This window comes from Pelobates fuscus, chromosome 5, assembly GCF_036172605.1.
Source record: "Pelobates fuscus isolate aPelFus1 chromosome 5, aPelFus1.pri, whole genome shotgun sequence".
Taxonomy (NCBI): Eukaryota; Metazoa; Chordata; class Amphibia; order Anura; family Pelobatidae; genus Pelobates; species Pelobates fuscus.
This window is the reverse complement of record NC_086321.1, coordinates 276368550-276381993: the sequence shown is the minus strand read 5'-3', so window position 1 is coordinate 276381993 and position 13444 is coordinate 276368550. Positions and strand designations below refer to the sequence as shown.

Below are 13444 nucleotides of genomic sequence, written 5' to 3'. Positions count from 1 at the left end.
CCTATAAATACAATTTTCCATTCCCATGTGTCTCCCTGTAACAATGGCAGCTACACTATTGGACCTTGAAAATACTTTAAAAGGACACACTCAGGTAGAATGAGTTAAGAGGGATCAGTGAAGCTTGACGTGATAATACCATTGCCGCAATGAGGTATTAGCACTGTTTCATATGGAAATGCTGTTCATTTACTCTTCTCTGCTCCTAAAGTTTCTAAAGTCAACTGTGCAAATGAATACGTCATTCAACTCTTAACACAAGTGACCATTTCAAACTCACCACAATCATGTAACCCACAAGAGATATTGACCAACAAGGAGAGTAAGGTAAAATAGCGCTGACTATAAAGTGGGCGATCTATTGGGGGGAAAAATCCACATGTAAAGCAATTTGCTTTCATCTTTTGTAACATCTTTGAACAAGTGAAAGACAAGTTCACGAGAGAACAGATTTTTAGATATAAAAGGTACATGAAATCTTTTAAAATGTTTTAAACATTTATTTATGGGTTTTTTTTTTTTTGGTTTTTTTTAGCTAAACTGGGATGAAGAACCATATATGTTGTGAGTAACAATTACTTTCATGCAGTGCATAAAGACTCAGGAAGAGGTAAAACACCTTGAGAGACTATAATCAACATGATTCAATTCTATTAGAGACAGTCATAAATGAGATTTACTTACAGTGTAGAGAGGAATGATATTGTGTATTGTTTCAGAGATTTTCCTGATTACAATTAAAGAACAAAATAAAAATGTATATAATAATTATTTATATTTCTGATGGTTCTCTAATATGTAGAGCAGTAATAGAAATGTTATGTTTTTTTTCCATAGTAATAAGATGATTGTTATGGAAATAACAATCGTTATAATCTTTGTGCGCCTTGCGTAGGTTATGATGCATAGCAATCAAGCGATAATCCTAATTAATATTTTTCGATTGAGATTTTCACTATTGCTGCAGGTACATACCTTCCCACTCTAACATCATGGAAGAAGCAACGACACACTGTTAAATATTTAAAGGGACACTATAGGCACTCAGGCCACTTCAGTTAATTTAAGTGGTATGGGTGCAGTGTCCCTGTCAGCTGGGGACTCTCCTCCTCCTTCGGTCGTCATCAATGCTTTTCTATGGACTCTGGCGTCTTCTCACTGTGAAAATCACAGTGAGAAGCGCGGAAGCGCCTCTAGCAGCTGTCAGGGAGACAGCCACTAGAGGCTGGATTAACCCATATGTAAACATAGCAGTTTCTCTGAAACTGGGTTCCTATAGTGGTCCTATAAATCCTGGGATTTGTGCATTTTGGGCTACCAAAGGTTTTTTTATCATCTGTAGAATCACAAAAAAGATTTGAACTTCAGGTGTATTCTGATTGACAAGAAGACATTGAGCAAAAAAGTTGCAAATAGTACATAGCTTTAATTTTGATTTCTTGTTTATAAAATAAATAAAATAAAACAATATAAGACCACCTTAAACCTTCCATGTTAGAGCTGGTAACATTGCTGATTTATATTTATGGTATATATAGTTGCCTCTTACTGAGGACGTTGGTCTGAAAGTTGTTGTTTTTTGTTAAACAAAAGTCCCTGGAATGTAGTTTTTGGGTAAAGTGGATTATATTCTGATTGTTGCCTTAAAACCTTAAAACTGAAAAGTCCTCAAGTGCAAGATTTGTGGTAATTATATATATTATATATACATATATACAAGACCTACACTCTGGCTTTCGAACTGCAGCTTTGCCTGGTGCCTTTTATCAGACCCTATTTATATTACTGGCATTCTTGGACTTCTTACACATATCTTTACTATGAGATTGTCAAATAAACATTAAAGGATCACTATAGGGTCAGGAACACAAACATGTATTCCTGACCCTATAGTGTTAAAACCACCATCTAGTCCCCCTGGTGCCCTCATGCCTCCCTAAATATAGTAAATCTTACTTGTATACAAGCCTGAAGCTGCTGGCTTTGTCCCTGTTTTCTTTAGACCTGCCCACTTCCTGCTGACATCATCAGAAGTGGTAGCCTGATCCAATCACAATGTTTCCCCATAGCATTGGCTGAGACTGACAAAGAGGCAGATCAGGGGCAGAGCCAACATGATTCAAACACAGCCCTGGCCAATCAACATCTTCTCATAGAGATGAATTGAATCAATGAATCTCTATGAGGAAAGTTCAGTGTCTGCATGCAGAAGGAGGAGACACTGAATGTTTGGATGCATTTTAGGCAGCCATGACCCAGGAAGGATCTCTAACAGCTATCTGAGGAGTGGCCAGTGAAGTTATCACTAGGCTGTAATGTAAACACTGCATTTTCTCTGAAAAGACTGTGTTTACAGCAAAAAGCATGAAGGTAATGATTCTACTCACCAGAACAAATCCAATAAGCTGTAGTTGTTCTGGTGACTATAGTGTTCCTTTAACGTTCAGTTCAATGCTGGAATCTTTCATCAGGACAATTAGACATTTAACATTAGTGTTATGGCGTGCAAGTACAACTTTAAATGTAAAAAAATATATAATAAAAAAAAAATATATATATATACACCTGTAAAAATCCCCAAAGATTTAAAGCGTTTTACACCTAAGCAATGGAATATCACACTCGTCACAGCTTTAAAGGAAAAGAGGTAGTATTTTGGTTATAGTCTGGGTATTACAAGTATCAAACCTAATAATGTGCAACCATTGCCTCCACATGAGACATTGGCGTTCCAGTGCCTCCACATGAGACATAACTCATCTCCACTTCCTACAAAGGAAGAAAGTTGGAGGTCTTTGGTGGAGATGAATAAAACAATTAGGGTCAACATCAAAGGGGATGGTGTCCTAACACAAATATGACTGGGAAAGCCTCTAGAGTGAGTGTGCAGTGCACATTCCATGAGATATAAGAATTGACTCAGAAGGTCAGACCTTTATGATAAGCCTACATATCCCCAAATGGGCCCAAATATCCTCCAAGGCAGTGGTTTCCAAACCAGTGCTAATTATCTTTATGCACTGAAAAAAAAAGAATTACAAAAAAAAAAGTAATTATGTAAATATTATGTACAATTAAAGTTTTTTATATAGCGCCAACATATTCTGCAATTATCTTTATGCACTGAAAAAAAAGGAATTACAAAAAAAAAGTAATTATGTAAATATTATGTACAATTAAAGTTTTTTATATAGCGCCAACATATTCTGCAATGTAGTACAATATGAAATAACAATCCAGGAGTTATGCATGTCCTTGTTTTATTCCAATTAAGAAACTGGCAAAACATGGACTGTTGGTTGGTCTTGAGAAATGGATTATGAAACACTTCTCTAAGGAGTATGGTGGATGGTTCAGGGATACAGTCTCCTCTGCTCTGGTGAGATGAGAACATCTTTGTATTTAATGTCCCTTGTTTTTTTGCATAAACATTCTCACATGGAGTCCAGCTTCAGTTAGATGTGGCATCCAAGTCAAGTATTGTCAGATCCTGCTTCTACAGTAAAAGAAAGCAAAGACAAAGCAAAAAACAATAATGGGTACCAATTTATCTCCCCATATCTCCACGGGTATTTGACCTAGTTACGAATCCAGCCCATATTGTTATAACATAAAAACTCAATGAATACACTGGGAATTACTAATTTAATTTAAGTACTGAACACATTTGTATACCCATTCATTTTATAGCCAAATGTACACATATTTTGATATTTGAATTCTGTAAGCTACCGCTGCTCACATTGTGGATAAACAAACACTCATATTAAAGTGGTAATTCACAGACACAATCCTAAATCACTAATACGGTAAATTTACCATTATAATTGGTCAGGTCAGTGCATTAGGCATGAGTGCACTTTTGAAGTTCAATTTAAACATAAGACTTGAATCATAAGCAGATGAACCCATTGACTGGATTACAGAGGTGAACGGGTTATCTGTATTGAAGCTAGCTAATCAAACACACAGAAGATAAAGCAGTTGGGTCCTTAAAAACAAACTGCTTAGCACAGTTCTTTTCACAGAAGAGAGTGGGAGAAATGTTTCTATCTTTGGCTTTAACCATATGCTTGTAGTCATGCAAACGTCTGTCATTCTACTTCTTAAACTGCAGGGAGAATTCTAATTGTAGAACAGTAATCATCGAAAGGCACTTTTAAACTCTCATTCTATTTCTCTACCTTGCTATGTCTGCAGCATCAGAACAGTGTCAAATATTTTTGTCTATCTGTTCGTTTTTCTGCTTTTGCTGAGATCAGATTCACAACAATGTTTAGACACGCAGACAAGTTTTAACATCAGAGAGCGTAAGCACATAAATGAATCCAATCTAAATATTTAAATTGCGTGCCCATACTGACATCACAATGTCTTTGCTTACATTTCTTGTGACAGAACGAGATGTTAGAGCCCCTGTGCAGAAATAGACCTATGTCACCTGCTGGTTTTTATGTGTCTCCCGAGTGCCAAATATTTGGGCCAGTGAAATGAAGCTGAGGCATGTTACATGGTTCTAACAGTCAAATGGAGCTGATGTAAATACACACATATAACTGTGAGTTGGACCTCTATGGAGCGAGGTAAAGAGATTATATATACACCAAGCTACACAACTGAAAAGAAATAGTTACAAATTCAGATTTTGTCAGGATAAAAAATGATTGAACACTCCCCCTACCCATTTTATCAACCTGAGTTGAGAAAAGGGAATCTGTTTGGTGGCAATCACACCCAACTCCCACAGTGAGAAATGCTCTATTTCACATTAAGTTTAATTTCATGTGAAAAGTAGCATCTCCCACTGCAGGTGTAGTGAGAATAACCCACATGCCAACAGTCCTGGCACTAAGGATTACCTGGAGGTACAGGAAGTTTTTATGCGTTAAATATAATGTCACCTTAGAGAAAAAAGCATATTAGCCACGCTAACACTCTAAATCAAGGTAAATGAAATGTTAGATATTACTCTAGATTGTAAACTTGTTTGGGCAGGGCCCTCTTTACCTATGGTCCCCATATGCCATACAATTGTTAGAATTAAATGTTTGTCATATTGTACTACATTGCAGAATATGTTGGCGCTATATAAAAAACTTTAATTGTACATAATATTTGTTTACTTTTTTTTTTTATTATTTATTTTTCAGTGCATAAAGATAATACATGAATGCTTGCATAGCCCCAACAGATTAATCAAGCTCAACAGAATACACAGAATAAACAGTGTTGTGGCTTTTGGGGGAAGTGCACCATTTTTTTTATTTTTTTTTTATAAAGACATGACATATGCAGGCAAGACTTTCCTATCCAGCAGTGTTCAGGACAGATTTAGCTAAATATGTGTACATATTAGAACATTTAGGAATGGCAGATTTGAACAATACATAATTGAACTCAAGGAAAGGATAGAATACAAGCAGTATTGACCACTGGGTTGCGTGGGTTTTACCAGGGTGGTATCCCTGAAAGAGCATGTAGTGGCACAAGCCTAGGAATTACAAGATTAGCGGCAGCATCAGCATGGGGGAAAGGGGGCATAAAATACGCCTTGTATATTTGTTTACATTTGTGTACACATGGGCTAAACATGTAGATAACTTCCATAACATATATAAAAAAATGTCAAGCTGCACAACAGATAATCATCAAAATAAAGCATTCATGAGCAAGCATTTTTCTCACAGATACCGACCAGGTATAAGCTACGGAGCCTAAATCTGCATCATGAGCTCACCATAATTAAAGTGGATGTGTCCCTTTTAGGAGTATTTGTATATTTTTTAAAATACCTGAAGGTAAAATATCCCAAATTTTGTGTGCTGCTTGCTCTGCCTCTTGTGAATCGATTAAATATAGAGCAACATAAGGAAGCTAGTTATTTCTGCAGGGAAATGGGCAACCAAACTTGAAAGAGGATTCTAAGCCCTAAGTATTAGTACCACTGAGAAACTGAGAGAGTTAGCTCAACTTGTAGTAGGACCTTAAAGCTTTACTTTTTATTAACTATATAAAAAATGATGAACTATATAAAAATCTAAACAGACACAACTTGAACACAGAAAATGTGCGTACGAGACTAAAAAAAGGATTGTCAGTTTATCCCAATCCCAATATTTATTAGAAAATATCTATGGAACGGAGTAGGCTTTTAAACCGGTATAGAACATGAAATGTATGACCAGCAATGATATGTATTGATCAAAAATGTTACTCAAAATGCCTGGCCGTAAGACACTCCACTGCTAGCATTATTTATTGAACTGTGAACTGTCAAGAAGTTACAATTTTACGCCAAAATAGCTGTACGGAAAACAAAGATGACTTGCAGAATTTCTCTAATTTGTTTATGTTTGCCTCAAATCTGAAATTCACATTGAATTGATTTTGAACATTTTAGTGAGTAACCTTTTGTGAGATTGGTTTCTATGCAATAATGCACACCAATAATTCTGAATTTTATAACAAGACACGGAGGCTCATATTGCATAACCCTTTCTTTACTGTCCACCAATAGCAGCAAAGAATACAAATATAATGAAAAAATGAAGAACATACATTAACATAGGCCCCTCCCCGCTCAGGTCCCGGTATATTAGGCAGCACTTCCCTTCCATATCCCTCTTTCTTTGCTGCTCCGATCAAAGATAAGTACATGTCACTTCTTTCAATACTGTTTTAAATTTATTAATATTTATATTATCAGTATTAGTTGTTTTCTCTGTATAACCGTTAGCTATCGTTATTATTATTGTTATTATTATTTTATTATTATTTTATTAGTATTTTATTAATATTTTATTAATATTTTATTAATATTGTATTATCATTATTCTATTCTGATTTACCTTCTTGCTTCTTGCTTTTATTGTTTTTCCTCTCTACAATACTTGGTAGTTGCTATTGTGCCCAGGGTCCAGACCCCTCTATTTTTCTCTTACTCTCCGTTTTTACTTTCTTCATTGCTTTTTCCCGCATCGGCGCCATTTTGCGCACGTTTTTTCTCAAGCTGTCTTTTTCATAGTGCACACACACCGCTCACCGTTCGGCAGTTAGGGCCATTCGGCTGTTTTGCCGCGTTCGCCTGTTTTCTTGCAAACGGCCCATTCGGCAGTTTTGCATTTTGTCCTATAATCACCTTGTATTCACTTAATTCACCTCTTTTAACCGAATGTTTGGTCTTTTCTTTTATTCATCTTACTTTATTTTACCGCGAATCTCGCGAGATTCTCGGCGGCCATTTTCTAACCTCCTGTCTTCTTCCCTATTCCCTGAGAGTGTGCACTGGTCTGGGCCCTGGTGAGATCGCTTTTTTCTTTTGCTTGTTAGTACTTTGGGTGACTAACCCAAAAACTGTTCCTTGTCAGTTTTCTTGAGATTTATTGATTCACTAATTATACCCACTCTATTTAAAATGCCTAAACCCAGACTAAATTCTGGTTCACCTCCCTCTGGGGAGTCTGATGCCCCACTCAGCAGGGGAGAAGGCCCTGTCACCTCAGGTAATTCACCTGCTCGCTCCGACAGAACTACCCACTCAGATGGGACTCAGTTCTTAGCGCTACAGCGCTCAGTGACAGACGCCATTATGGCAGCCATGGGGTCCATGTCCTCTACTCTCTCCCACACCATTTCCCAGGCCCTCAAGCCACGTCCTTTGGCCGAGCGCTACTCGGGCTCCACGACGCCTCAACCGCGTCCTCCTGTGGACCCACCGGGAGATATACCCAGGAAAGCTACCCACAAATCTAGAGGTCCCTCTGCCTCCAGAAACACCATGACTGGCGTACCTTCGGTCGCCCCTGAAAGCGTGTCACAACCACGCAAGAGAGCCTTTCCACGCCAGGCAGAACGGGCGCGGCTATGGAAATGTGCCAGAGCACAGGTAGAGAGCGACTCCGACTCAGAAATCGGGTCAAGTGAGGAGGCTAGGACTGAGTCTGACAGCGACTCTGAAGCGGATTCAGGTTTTGACCTCCTTCCCTCTGCCCAGGCAGAGACGTCCGGAGGCGAACCAGGGACTAGGCACTCCGCGACCGCGGAGTCCGCCCTTGTGGACCCGTCGGGCGTTCCACTCTTCGACCCGGATGATTTACACCATCCGAGATCGGCAGAGTGGCTCCCGGCCGACCATGTTGCCACATATTTAGAGAAGTGGGTGCGACACCCACTTAGTAAAGCGGCACGCAACAAATTGAGGGCAGAGTGTCCAAGGCCTGTTGTGCCTAACAAAGTTTGCGACACTCCAGAGGTAGACCCCAAGATGACCCAATTCCTTACCAAGCTAGGCTGAAATCCCCGTAAAGGGCTCGAATCCGCCTTAAAATCCTGCCAGGATAAGCACCTGGACATATTTGGCCCATTGGCTAAACTTTTTGATTTGGCGGAAGACGCCAGAGCGGAAAACCGCATGGTTGACCCTGAAGACCTCCGTGGTTGGGTCCAGAGAGCAATCTGTATTGCAGGGAACGTTAACACCTCATTATCTATTGAGAGACGTAAGGCTATCTTATTTAAGATAGAGCCCAAATTGGCTAATCTCGCCCTAACAGAAGCCGGTAAGGACGCCCAAGGCCTCCTCTTCGGCGATTCCTTTATAAAAGACCTGGGGCGTTTTGTTGGGGCATTTACTGCCCTGGATAAGGCTCAATCCTCTATGAGGCGAGTTTTCCAGGGACGGGTGTCTACCAGGGCCGGCAGATCCAGGAGCCGTCTGTCCGGCCGGAACTATTTCCAATCCCGTGGCACGGGACGAGGCTCCTTTCACCAACGCTCCCAATACCAGGAGGCTAACACCCGCCCCTCCTTCTTCCCATCTCGAGGACGCCCGTGGCGATCTAGAGGCTTCCGAGGACAGCCTGGTTCGAGACGACCCTACGGTGAGTTACCTCAAGCCTCATGTTTTTTCCCCTGGGTACTGACTACCATTCGAGGGTTTCACATAGAACTGATAGACAACATCGTACACATTCCCCCTCCTCGACCGATCTGCTTTTCACTCCAGGATCGCACACGGATCGACTTGGAGCTTTCCACCCTTCTTACCAAAGGGGCTATAGAAAAAGCACCTCCCGAACCCACAGGGGTCATAAGCAATATTTTCCTAGTGGAAAAGAAAGGCGGACAATTGAGGCCTGTCATAAATCTGCGCCCCCTCAATGCCATAGTCCGATACCGCCATTTCAAAATGGAAGGTATTCACCTATTACGGGACCTTCTCCTTCACGGAGACTGGCTAGCAAAGCTAGACCTCAAGGATGCATACTTGACGGTGCCGATTGCCTTGGACTCCCGAGACCTCCTACGCTTCCAATGGCAATGCGAGACTTGGCGGTTTACATGCCTACCCTTCGGCCTCTCCTCAGCACCGTGGTGCTTCACAAAGCTACTACGTCCTGTCATGGCATGGCTACGCAGCCGGGGAGTTCGTCTAATTTTTATACTTAGACGACATACTCCTTATGGCTCAAGATCGCTCCACTCTCCTTGCCCACCTACGGCTGGCTATAGACCTCCTTTCCCGCTTGGGCTTCGTTATCAATTGGGAAAAGTCATGCCTAACTCCCGCCACGCGAATGGAATTCCTAGGATTCCTTGTGGACTCAAGGGAGGCGACTCTGAGCCTGCCAAGGTCCAAGATTCTCGCCATACGCAAGGAGTTACGCAGAGCCCTAGTTTGGCCCCAACTCACCCTGCGACAGCTGGCACGGCTCATTGGCCTACTGGCCTCATCTATACAGGCAGTGTTCCCGGGCCCACTCCACTACCGGGCACTGCAGCACATTAAGATCGCACACCTGAGAACCGGTGCGTCTTACGCAGACCAGGTGTCACTGGACACCGAAACGAAAGACGAACTGCGTTGGTGGATTCTCAACCTATCCGCAGGGAACGGCAAGGCGATCTTCGGCCCGCAACCGGAATTCACAATCGATTCCGATGCAAGCCTCCACGGATGGGGGGCCCATTGCGACGGGATATCTACAGGGGGTCGTTGGTCGGCAGCCGAGTCACGGCTACACATCAACGCACTGGAACTTCTGGCAGGCTCCTTCGCCATCCGCAGCTTTGCGAGGGACAGAGCCCTAACCTGCATTCGTCTACGAATGGACAACGTCTCAGCGGTGAGATATGTCAACCATCTGGGGGGTACACAATCAGCAGTGTTGGCCACCCTGGCGAAGGACTTTTGGGAATTCTGCCTGGAACGGAACCTGATGGTTCACGCGGAGTATCTACCATTGTCTGCACAACGTCCAAGCAGACTGGGGGTCACGTTATCTCTCAGACTCCAGCGACTGGAAGTTGGACACGGAGGTGTTCTCCAGTTTATCATTTCTCTGGGGTCCCTTTTCTATCGACCTCTTCGCTTCCCGACTCAACACCCAGCTATCTTGATTCTTCAGCTGGAGGCCAGACCCTATGGCGGAGGCAGTAGACGCCTTCCTGCAAGACTGGAACGGGGACCTCCTATATGCCTTTCCACCGTTTTCCATGATTCCACGCTCCCTCCTTCAGACCCGCAGACACCGGGCAGAATTAGTCATGGTAACCCCATTCTGGGAAACCCAGTCTTGGTTCCCCCAGATTCTCGAGATGACGATGGACTACCCACGGCTGCTACCGTCACGCCACAATCTGCTGCTAGACCCGATGGGACGGTGTCACCCGCTCCGGTTGGACGGCTCCCTCCCACTCCTGGCATGGCGGATCTCCGAGGACCCTGGGAAATCCAAGGAGTTTCGGACACAACTAGACGCCTGTTGGCGGAAGCATGGGCCCCAGGAACTAGACGAGCTTATGGGTCAGCTTGGCGAGCTTGGACTGGCTGGTGCATGGCTAGGGACACGGATCCGTTTCGGCCCCTGTAACCATGGTCCTGCAATTTTTTACGTCCCTCTTCGAGGCGGGGAAGGCTTACAGGACTATCAACCTTTACAGGTCAGCCATCTCGGCAATTCATCAAGGTTTCGATGGATGCCCGGCGGGTCAACATCACTTGGTGTGCCGGCTCCTCCGGGGCTCACGATTCTCCCGACCACCCAGACCTCGCTTTCTCCACGTCATGGGATGTGTCCATTGTACTATCCTTTATCTCGTCGTGGCCCGCTAACTCAGCGCTCTCCCTGAAGCAACTTTCTGCCAAATTGGTTTGCCTGCTCTGCCTCGTATCCTGCAAGAGAGTTTCGGACGTTAGAGCCCTGGACTTCGATGCCAAGTCATACACCCCGGACGGGGTCACGTTCAACATCAGTCGCCGGACAAAAACCTCTATAAAGTCGGTGTCCTAGCCCGCTTTTCCTACCTCTCCAGCATTATGTCCCGTGACTTGCCTTCGCGAATACGAAGATCGTACCAGATGTCACCGTTCACAGGTATCCCCACAACTGTTCCTATCCTTTCGGCCACCCTTCCGACCGGTCTCTAGCACCACATTGTCACGCTGGGTGCGATGGTTATTGGATCAGACAGGCATCGATACCACGATCTTCGGCGCCCATTCGGTCCGGGGGGCCTCAGCATCCTCGATGATGACTGCAGGGGCTCGTCTGGAAGATATTATGAGGACAGCCGACTGGTCTAGGGAATCTACCTTCCGTGAATTTTACTTGCGCCCGGCCCCACATTCTTTTACGGCCGTAGTTAATCAGCTTTAAACTTGCAATATGAGCCTCCGTGTCTTGTTATAAAATTGCATGATTTTGCTATTACATGACGAAAAGTCATGATTTTATTAAAGACACGGAGGCGAGTATTGTCCCACCCACGTTTATTATTCATGTCTCCCCATCCCTTATTTCGTAGGTTGCAACGAGTCACATGGAATATTTGGGTACGGTAAGTGGGGCCATGTCTCAAGGATAGGTTTATGTTATGATAGGCTTACTAATCACCCTAGGATGTGGGTTTGTATTTATTTGGAATTTTCTCCTCAGTTGGTACCTGACAATAGTTGCAATTATCGATCTTAACCTCTCGGCTCCTGTCTCTTTATGTTTTCACAGCCTAATCCAACAGGATGGCATGCTGTTATCCAAGTTGAATGGACTCTTCCCGCTGATAATCTCTGGTCCTACAGCTCATCTGGTCGTGCTTCCCTGTTGTGAGAATCTCTTATTTGGACTATTGGACTCTGTTTTTTGTTCTTGTTCGGACATTGTTACAAGGTCGCATCTTCAGAAAGAGGGATATGGAAGGGAAGTGCTGCCTAATATACCGGGACCTGAGCGGGGAGGGGCCTATGTTAATGTATGTTCTTCATTTTTTCATTATATTTGTATTCTTTGCTGCTATTGGTGGACAGTAAAGAAAGGGTTATGCAATACTCGCCTCCGTGTCTTTAATAAAATCATGACTTTTCGTCATGTAATAGCAAAATCATGCAATTTCTAGTCAAGAGGAATAACAGAATAGAAAAAAAGAGGAAGAGAAAGAGATGGGCCCAACATGTCCATGTAAAAGAGGGGCCCCTAAGATGTGTTTAATGATACAATATTGCTTAAATGGGTTGGGGGAGGAAGGGGTGGAATGATGCATGGAGAGTTACTTTAATAAATGTTTTTAAAAGCCCTCAAGTTGAAACAATTACAATGTTTTTTTCCAGTATAAACCACCAACATAATTTTACCACAAAAAGTTTTCACAAGCCTTCTTGTCTCCTACGCAATGGAAAGGGTTATATAAGAAAGTGAAAATTCTAAGTGTATTATACATTTAAGGTTTAAAGTAGCCGAACTAAAGGCCTAGCTAACTTAGAAAAAAAATCCAGACTATTTTGACCTTAAATTTTAAATTCACTTTGAATTGTCATTCTAGTTAATAACCTTGTTTTTTCATGCCTCCCAAGTGTCAAATTTAGGAGATTCTCTTTTATATGCTAATGTCCATATTTTCTAGAAGCTCAGTATTGTTGGTGAGTCTAATGTATAACAGAGCTCCACAGCAATAATACTCACAGTCACAGTAATGTATCCTTAAATTACAATAAATGTGTTTAGAAATCAGTATATGCCTATAAGATTCCTAGCTCTTGTCCTAAATTGCATTTTAGTTGCATCAATTCTTATTAGTAAGTCACCCAGAATTTCTCAGAACAGCCTGGCCACACCCACACCTTTTAAATTAAAATGTCCCTCTTGGTCCATTTGAAACACTGGGATGTGTGAGTTTATACATTTATGAGATTGCCTATGAATGGTAGAAAGTGTTTGCAAAAGAATGCTAAGTCATACAAATATTGCGACGTATCTCAGTGATTTAGATCCCTTGTAAAAAAAAATGTTTTACTTCTACTATTTTCCTTTATTTATCTAACTGAGATCATGGAAAAGCTGTTTTGAGTTGCATCTATTGCAGACGGTGTAAACACTTTGAGCCTGGCCCAGCATTCTGCCTCTGGATGCAGTTAGTCCGTGGAGTGCAGCCAATTCACATTGTTTAGTGT

General features: G+C 42.3%; 1 protein-coding gene across 1 annotated transcript in view; it reads right to left on the bottom strand.

The window, feature by feature from the left end:
- Nucleotides 1-13444, bottom strand: part of RNF38 (ring finger protein 38) — a 190491-nt gene that overhangs the window by 89065 nt on the left and 87982 nt on the right. The window lies entirely within an intron of this gene.